Source organism: Berghia stephanieae, unplaced genomic scaffold (assembly GCF_034508935.2).
Source record: "Berghia stephanieae isolate SIO BIC M18660-M18661 unplaced genomic scaffold, UCSD_Bste_1.3 scaffold120, whole genome shotgun sequence".
In the NCBI taxonomy this organism is placed as follows: Eukaryota; Metazoa; Mollusca; class Gastropoda; order Nudibranchia; family Aeolidiidae; genus Berghia; species Berghia stephanieae.
In genome coordinates this window covers 1-10,000 of record NW_027622180.1, presented here as the reverse complement: position 1 = coordinate 10,000, position 10,000 = coordinate 1, and the positions used below count along the sequence as shown (strand labels likewise).

Below are 10,000 nucleotides of genomic sequence, written 5' to 3'. Positions count from 1 at the left end.
CACAACACAAGAATGAAAAAGATATGGTGCCTTTACTTAATGCTACTTCCCTAACTAAAAAAGATGAACTTGCCAAACTTCGCAATGCTGGTGACCATGCACACAATATCAATACGCTGATGCAAGGAACAGGCATGGTGGTGGTCAAAAGAAGGAAAAAAACATTAACTCAAGTAAGCAACTTTGTGCCATGTTTGAAATGTATGGGTTGGGTCTCTAAGAAAGATCTTTGGAGGCATAAATGTGTAAACAAAGCTGAAAGTGTACCCCGGAAGCAATTGGTTAAACAAGGAAAGTTGCTTTTACCACAGGCATCTGACAACGATCTGTATAATATAATGAAATAATGGTGTCTTTACGGAATGGCCCTATTTCAATCGTGGCCAAGAGCGATGAAACTATAAAACTTCTTGGCCTCAGAGAGACGACAAAGAACGGACATGACAAATATAGGCACGGGTATATTCGAAATAAATTAAGAGAATTGGCCCGCCTTTTGATTAAGCTCAGGAGTGCACCTAACTATGAATCGTTGGGACTATCAGACTTCCTTCAACCTGAAACCTGAAAGATTCAAAGATGTCGTCTCAGCTGTAAGAGAGGTGGCAGCCTACTCATAAGACACAAATCAATATGGAATACCATCCCTTGCTCTAAAACTAGGACATAGTTTGGCGCACTGCTGTATTCTGTTGAAAGCTAAAGCTATTGAGACTGGAGATACAGTTATGAAAGAGAGAACAGGTGCATATTATCAGCTTCACACAAGTATGTGGAATCAGGAAATAACTTGCAATGCCGCAAGAAACCTACATGAAAAAAAAAGAAAAATACCACAAAGACTATTCCACTCACAGATGATGTGTCAAAGCTGTCGAAGTACCTCACTAGTGAAACTGAAAAGTTGACCATGGAAATGTTGGCGCCAAAAGGCATTGTCAAGGAAAAATGGGAAAGACTCGGTGTGATTACGCTAGTACGAATAATATTATTCAACAGAAGAAGGCAAAGGGAGGCTTCAAAGATGAAATTGTCTGACAACACCCAGGGAATAAATACCGACAAGCACAATGAGGACGTTCTTAAAGAGCTTAGCCCTTTTGAAAAAGAACTTTGTAGTGTAGAGTCTTATCACGGATCGAGATAATTGTTGAATGACTGTGACTTTCTATCTTTTGGTTTTAATGCAGTTTATGCCGAATTTGGCAGTGTTCTAGGTTAAAGCATGGTTGAATAAAATTTTGAATAAAATGTTGAATTATATGTTAATTTCCTTTATGATTATCATTGCTATGAAACATAAGCTATTTCTAATCTCTGCTATTACTATGTTAATCTTAAAACAACAAACAAAATAAACAAAGACAATCAAACAACAACAAAAAAAGAAACAATCAAAAACAAAACAAAAAACAATGGCGTCATATAGCTGAAACATTTATTCTTCAAACGTACCACTATGATAATGTATGTAAAATAATGCAACCCATAAGGAAAATAATGGTGAATTCATTTCAGAATAAAGTTTAAAGATAGCTAGCTATCTTTTCAGTCCAAAGGCTATGAGACTTCTATTATTGTCAATACTACAAGCCTCATACTTAATGACTTAGTCACGAAATAACGATGTACCATCATTTTGTCCTGACATTAATAGGCAAATCATATTGTTTAGGTTCGATTCCAGAATGGAACCAATGAGAACATAAAAATCCAATATTCCAATGCACATAGATTAAGAATCTAGATGCCCGGAGTACATTTCTACAAAGTCTGTTTTATGTTTGTTTTTCATGTTTTTGTGTAACATGCTTGAGGTTCAAAGGTCATGCGATGTCCACTGAGTGATACGTCCCAATAATGTATGAGTAAAATAATGTTGACATGAAAATTGAAGCAGAGGGCTGAAATTTGGCATACACCAATCTTTTCATGTCTAGGTGATACATTAAAAAAATCAGCCTGTTTGTATTATTGGTTTTTGAGCTATGATACGTCCACACAATGTAGGATTTGGTGAGAGTCTTCTTAATGTGTCCGAGACACGTATGTGTGTGTGTGTGTGTGTGGAGGGCGGTATTGCAATTGTTTGCATATGTGCGTGTATTTGTGTGTGCGTGTATGTGTGTGTGCGTGTTAGAATATTAACGAGACATACTCACAAAAGAGCATCAATTATCTTGGACAAAACTTGTCTGTTAACTTTCACCTGTTCATTATAACGACTCACAGACGCAGCATGTCCTGTTTCCAACTGATTTCTTATATCTACAACGTTGAAAAGTTTATATTTAACAGCATCTGTGACATGGCTATTTGATTCAGAATGTTTCTTCAGTGCCTGAGAGATGTGTGCAATATCACTGAATCCTCCTGTTGTCCGTTATAGCATACATCACCAAAAAAATCAAGCAATAAAAACAATGAAGCGTTTTACGGCTTTCACTGGCAGTAAGCCATTCAACATTTTAAAAATAATCATTATTAAATCGGCGCTGTCTCCTCGGAGTGTTAGAAACTAAGTTAAAAATCACTGGTTTGTGTGGACCTAAATCTTTCACCACTATTTTCTCTTGAGGGGATAAGTGTCGGAATTGATTATCAATTAAAAAATCAACATGATTCATGATTGGTTACAAATTACAGAAATAACTTTTTAAAATAAAATGATTCAAGATAAAAACAGGTATGTTTCATAAACAATGACAACAGCGATAATACATTTTCTCTGAATACGAACGGTATGACACACAACTTTAGAATAATAGAATTCAAAAATCCACATTTAATTCCAAACGCAAAGCACTTGTTAACTTCACACACAATCAGCGACATCTTTATAATTATACTATTATTAGTATTAGACAATGCACACAATACAAGTTGAGTAGGATCGTTGGGAGTGTGCGGGGATGAAGGACTCCGTGGGGTCAGGGATTTTTATTTATAGTACCATGGGGCTCTTCTCGGTGCATACTTTGTTTACTGTTCTTTTTTATATTTAATATATATTTAAGCAAAACAAACAATGATGAAATATATATTTATTGCCACTCTCTTCATCCGTATATCTAAGTGAAGCAAAGCCTCTTCTTTCAGTGATAAAACTGATATGGTTTTAATTTATCCCAAGTAGGACCTCAGGGCGTGCATCGCTAGATTGGCCGTCTTGGCCTAATTATTTTAGCAGTGAAAGACAATAGTTAGTTGAGGAGGGAGGGTGGAGGGAGATTGGGGAGTGGTAACTAACTTTCTTCAAGGTACAACGGAGTATAGGATAAGGACAGGACGGCCAAACGAAGACTGGCTCATATAAACAACAAAAAAACGTCCCCACCACACCACACCCTCCGCTCATTGTCACCCCGCGCAGGCAACGGGGGAAAGATGAAACGTGCCGATTTGACGCTACCTTCGCGGAGCGACGCACGAGTCATCAAATATTAAATTCAAAACAAAAAGCAGTATGTGCTAAATTTTTAATTTTATCAAAATTTTAAAATTGAAGTTTTTTGTTTGGCTGACATGTTAATCTACGGAAAATATAGGGCGGCACAAAACAACTTCGCTCTTTTGACCGACCGCCGGTGCACGCCATGGCTTCAAACCATGAATCTTGACAACACCTGACATCGATCCCATAATAATCAATAGTTATAGTTATATTGTGAATTCTTAGATTATCTAATGATGATTCAATGCGTAGGTACACACCAGCGCCCCCCCCCCCCCTCCTAGCTTCTCTCCCTTTCTCTCTCTCTCTCTGTTCTTCTTATTCCTCCCACCCGTTCTCTCTCTCTCTCTCTCTCTCTCTCTCTCTCTCTCTCTCTCTCTCTCTCTCTCTCTCTCTCTCTCTCCTTTCCATGTTTATCTCTTCTCCCCACTTCTCACATTTTATTAATTTTCCTTTTGTTTCTGACGTTGCATTGTCTGCCGTATTCCTGACAATGGACTCAATCTTTACAAAATATCATAGTTATAGGGTATTGTAGGACAACAGCGAGAACAGTTTTTGTATACTTATTTAGCAATGATTATGAAAAATGTTTTTTTCTCTTTTTGAGGAATTTTTTTCCTTGAAATCAAAGCCTTATCTCCACTGAGTAAAAATGTTTTTGAATTTTGAAATTCCATTCATAAATAAACAAGTTATGCAGTTTCAAAGGTGTCATTTATTGCAAAAGGAGAAGGGAAAATTCTACTGAAATAATGAATGTTGCAAATATCATCCAGATATTTAATTGTCCTCTTATTTTGGATTGTGTGAATTTATTAAAATAAAAAATAGCGAAGATGCGAACATATCGCTGATTACCGCTGACAACGGAATGGGGAAAACCCGGAACCCAGCCCATCAGGAAAATAGGAAAATAGCGTAGAGTTGAAATGTCAGACCTTGTTGAGGTCACGTCGGGTGTGATCAAGGCCCTCTATATATGAACTATATAGAAGGCCTTGGTCTGATCCAATGTTTGCTCCGCCTTCCTCGACCTGGAGAGCTTTTCCACGTTATATTCATACTGAAGAAATCGATTTCGAGTTTGTTAAATACGCATGTTTGAGATGGAAAGTTTATATACACAGTACAGTTCTTTTAACACATCCACCCACCCACACAGACACACACACACACACACACACACATACTCTCTCTCTCTCTCTCACACACACACACACACTCCCTCTCTCTCTCTCTCTCTCTCTCTTTCTCTCTCTCTCTCTCTCTCTCTCTCTCTCACACACACACATAAGTATAGATATATACCCGCACGTCATGATGCAGTACAATTCTACTTCATGTGAACATCATGAACGATTAATCATTTAATAATAATAACATGGTAATAGATAAGCAGTAATAATAAATTACAGAGTATACATGTCAAGGGACGTAAAGATTATATAATTGTAAAGATATAGACGCCTAGTAAAGTGTATAATATTGATATCAACATATTAAAAAATAAATTCAGTAAAAAACTAAGAATTAGATACAGTATAATAATTTTGTAAATTGACTGAGAAAAATTACATACGGTAGTTTAAATTACACGGCACATATAGATTAAATAGGAAATTGTAAAGATGTATTAAGCGATTTTATAAATTGTTGTTTAAAAATTGTAGGTATGGATTAATTTTAAAGAAGGAGATTCAAATTTTAAACAGACATAGACCAAAATTTATAAAAATATTTTCCTGATTTAAAATTATGCAACTGCAAGGTAAAAAGGATCTGAGGCATCTTTCACTTTTTGCACGGATTGGCAACAATCGTTCACTTCTGTCGACTTGATGGTGTGATGATTTAGATAATGGTTGGGATTGGCTAAAATATTTACAATTTTTCTTAATTTTTAAGCAGCATTCTCTATATAAATCATTAAAAGACATGGATCCTGTGGTAAGTTTGTTAGCTCTTTTAATAGTCCTGTCAAAGTCAGCTTTTGCTGAGCTAAAACAATTTCCACCCCAGGCAGTAATACAAAAAAACAAAAAAAAAAACAAAAAAACTTTCTATTACAGATCTATAAAATAACGTACAAAGTGTTTTGTCAATGTTAAGTTTGGACAATTTTCGTAAAAAGTACATTCTTTGATTAATTTTACTATTGATGTATCTGGTATCTACGTCCCACCGTAATTTGTTGTTCATGGTGACTCCTAGATATTTGTATTCTACTACTTGCTCTACTTTTTCATTCTTGATAGTGATATTATGGTCTTTTGTATTCTTATCTTTTCTAAAGTCTATAATTAATTAATTATTTAGTCTTACATTCAGTTCAAGGTGGTTATTGTCGCACCAGGAAACAAATTTATCCATTTCTTCCTTATTATTGATTTCATCATTATTAGTAGTTAATCCTTGTAGAGTAGTGTCGTCTGTAAATTTTAAAACGGGTATGCTAAGATCTGCGCTTTTACAGTCGTTCGTATAAAGTATAAAAAGCATGGGAGAGATTACACAGCCATGCAAAGCACCAGTATTTATAGTTGTGTTATTGGAGACATCTCCTCTTACTTGTATGTATTTTGTATTCTATTTGTGAGGAAGTCTAAAACCCAGGAGATGATATATGGATTTATTTTAAGAGTAGAAAGTTTATGATTATGAGCATAATGCATCTTGTTGCATTTTTCAGCGCTTTTAAAAATTCTTAGTATTTGTTTGTTTGTTGTACCGTCAACAGGAGTAACTTTGCTTTAAGAGGTAACTTTGCCTATGTAAATTTGGAGCATTTTGAGTGATCTCAGTTTTGTTGTAGTTATTATCCTGGTTAAATGACTGAACTTTTTGTCAAAGGAAATTAGGACCACAAAACTAAATATACTATAATTGGTCCAAAATTAAAGAGGCAAAGTTGCCCCTTCAGGCAAAGTTACCCCAGTTGACGGTATTTAAAATATGAATAGACTACTCATAAACTGTAGTCCAGTTTGTGGTTAAACTCCAAAGTCTTACAGTTTTATATCGACAGAACTAAGAACATTTATCTTTTTATAAGTCTGATAACCCAGATCTTTATGCTGTCATTGTTGTAGCGGGAAAAAAAAACCGCAACCCAACAAAAAGTATTTGTTACAATAATTATTTAAAAAAAAAACAAACTCAAACGAACTTTTATATAGCGCAATATCCACTAAACGTGCTCAAAGCGCTTTACAATGGGTCCCTAGCCGACAGCAATAATTAAAATTTTACGCCTGAGTACGGTGAAAGAATGTAAGTAAAGAGCCTTTTTTCAAAGACTCGACTATGCACCGCTCAGAGAGGGGCTCAAACCCAAGACCCTCCGATCCGATACCTCTAGACTTCATAACCGCTTTATGATAAATAAAGCGCATGATTTGCGTTTGATTATTGGACTTAAATGTGTTAAGTATGAGTAACGGTGTGATATAAAATTCCAATAATCATAATGCTTTGTAATGTCATCTATTTTAAACGCCATTTCCAAAAAAATACGGAATTCATAGGCATACATTAAACGAGTTTTATACCTTGGGCTATCACTGTGTGTTTAAGCTTAACCTGGGACAAACACAGATAAACCACTGCTTGGGCGACCAAGACGCAAGGCCTCATTGAGAGGTGTCTACAGGGTGTCATTTAACTAGCGAACATACAAAAAAAAAAAGAGACCCAAAAACAAAACAAAACAAAAAAACAACAAACAAATGCCACGCCTTTTCAAGGCCTCAAGACATATCTTCTCTTACGCCAATGCAGCGTGGAATTTCTATGTAAATATGTGCGATAAAATACATATAACCCGCGCTTTGATTTTTATTTCTTTCTTTTTTTTTTGTTTAATCATATCGTATTTGGTGCATGCAAACAGTATTGTGCTTTCTGTGTAAAAATTGTTATATTGCCACACTGCTCTAATATTATTATTCACCTGACAAGCCGTCGCGAAAGTCTAAATTTATACTAGAATATCTAAGTAAATAGCGGAGTATTTCTAAAAAAAAATAGAGGTCGTGACGTCACACATTACTCTTTTCCAGTTTGAAAAACTCATTGAAAATCCTCCGGCAATGTATAAACAATGAATAGGTTTTATGTTGAATCATAAGGTGGATAATTATTATAAAAGACAGAAAATTGATGATCTTTATTGACGACCATTATTCTGCCGTACTCTGGAAAAAACTATATTTTTAAAGAATTAGGGTTTTCCAGAGTACGGCAGTATTGTACCGTAGCCATCTTTAACATATATAGCCTGACACTAGAACCCTCTAGGACTAGAAGTTTGACGTCATTTTTTAGGTTTGTGTAGCGTCTAGTGAGTTGTCGTTAGTAGAGCTCAAGGAAACAAGTTATTTCCTTGGTTGAACAATTGAAAACAACTAACGATTTTAATTTTGTGCCAAAAGACTGGCATTTTGACGTCATTTTTTTTTTATCAGTGTCATTCTATAACTTTACGATGGCTACGATTTTACAGGGCTAGAAAATACGATGCCATCACTCTGAGACCAGAAGATTAGTTGCACAACGTACGGTATATATCCAATCCTCCGGAAACTGGCTTTGCACTTAATATCAGATTGGAACCAGTACTTTGACATCGCACTTTTGAGCAGGGGCGTGGCTACATTGGTTGATTTGGTGCCTGGCACTACATCCATCTTTTAAAAATGGATTATAACAGCATTTAAAATAAAATAAAACTGAAAAATGGTAAATACCGCCTCGTACTTATTTGAGTAAGTTTTTTTTCTGTATATTTTTTCTTTCTTTTGTATTTAAAATATAGCATGTCTTAAGTCATTTTCTTCTTATTCTGGCACCACCTTATACTTATACTGTAAGCATGCCACGCCACTGCACTTTTGCAGATGATCGTGAGAGGAACATGCCATTACGTTTTGAACATAGATATTTTTGCTTTCATTTTAGAATTATACGTCATCAGAAACATAATAAGACAAACTATGGTGAACGCATTTATGTTCATTGCTCTGTTTTGTTACAGAAATTAATGGTTAGAAAATTATGAATTAAATAAAATGCAATAACTGATTAAATTAATTACAGCTAAACAAATCGATATTGATACAATGAAATCGTTTCACTGTAATAATAAAATAATAATAATAATAATAATAATAATAATAATAATAATAATAATAATAATAATAATAATAATAATAATAATAATAATAATAATAATAATAATAATAATAATAAAGCAACAACAATAATTTATTACTACAAAACAAAGTAAATTCTTTCGATCAGGACAATGCGAATAGCAGGACGGTTTCCTTTTGAAAACCGTTGATCAGTCCTCTCAAGAGACATCAGAGTTGAGATCGTCGTGATAACTTGATACGCGCAGCTCTGATACAGATTTAAAAAAAAATTGTCGCGACCACAAACAATAAAAATGTTAAGAATCAAGAAACAAAGAAAAGGACAGGGAAAATAAAAGTCAGTTTTATTAAAACAAAATATGTTTTTTTATTTCCCAGGCCAAGAGGAAATTGTTGAATAAGACTAAGTGATACAGTGGAGCATTGCAAGGTCCTCAGATGTGCAACATGAAATGTAATTAATTATTGTATTTGTTGAATTTTATTGAAAACAATTTGGGGAATAAATCGTTTTTTAAAACACAACATGCCCAATCTTCTTACTTACCTTTCATTATATAAGACGAGGGCGAGTCCCAATCTAGCTATAAAAAAATACTGTGGAACCTCAGTATAACAGTAATGTTGGGACCTGACTAAAATCCCTGTTAAAACCAGAGTCCAGTTATAGCCGTAGGGAAACAACCTAAATGGCCTAAATCACCGTTTATCATTTGGTATGAAAGCCCACCAAAAGGAGAGGTTACCACATTTCTTGCCTTCTTTAAATATTTGTTTTCCAAAAATAGGAACCGTTTGGTTACAGGCTATGCCCCCCCCCCCCCCCCTCCCCTCATCACTACCTTAGGGTACTGACCCTAAAGTGGAATTATAATAAGAACCGAAGTAATAGTAATAGCCGAAGTCCCTGCTTTAGCCGTTAAAGTTTTACGAAAAGCAAAGAGGAAGACAAATAACGAGGATTTTTAACTCACTCAACCCTCACAGATCATATCCGTAGTTTACCCGGGTTACTTTTACCCCATGCCTATCAAGTACCTTTTTCTGAGACAAATTATAGGCGTAGTAGTGGTATCAAAGCTAATGTTATTTATTAGCTTTTACATAATATGAATGATAGTTGAATATGCACATGCTCATTTTTAATACATATTTTCCTGTTTTGAAAAGTAGCAAAAATCTCTAGGATTGAGTGAGTCAAAGCCTTTGTTATCACATACCTGTTATACATGGGTTCCACTGTATGTAAATAAACAAGAGATCTGTTGTTTTCCTGGTCTCCGGAGTAGGTTCATTAACATTGGTCGTAAGATCAGTGATTATTTGTCGATCATAGTATGGTAGGCATTATGTAGCAGCGTTTGACCATTGATGCATGCTTAAATTTCCA

At 35.0% G+C, this 10,000-nt stretch overlaps 1 pseudogene across 1 annotated transcript in view; it reads left to right on the top strand.

Moving 5' to 3' along the window:
• The window catches only part of LOC144960999 (uncharacterized), a 25,261-nt pseudogene extending 16,126 nt beyond the window's left edge, over positions 1–9,135 (top strand). Inside the window, exon 4 of the transcript XR_013643020.1 lies at positions 8,989–9,135. The product of XR_013643020.1 is annotated as an uncharacterized LOC144960999 (transcript). The remainder of the gene's footprint in view (positions 1–8,988) is intronic.
• The last annotated feature ends 865 nt before the right edge of the window (positions 9,136–10,000 follow it).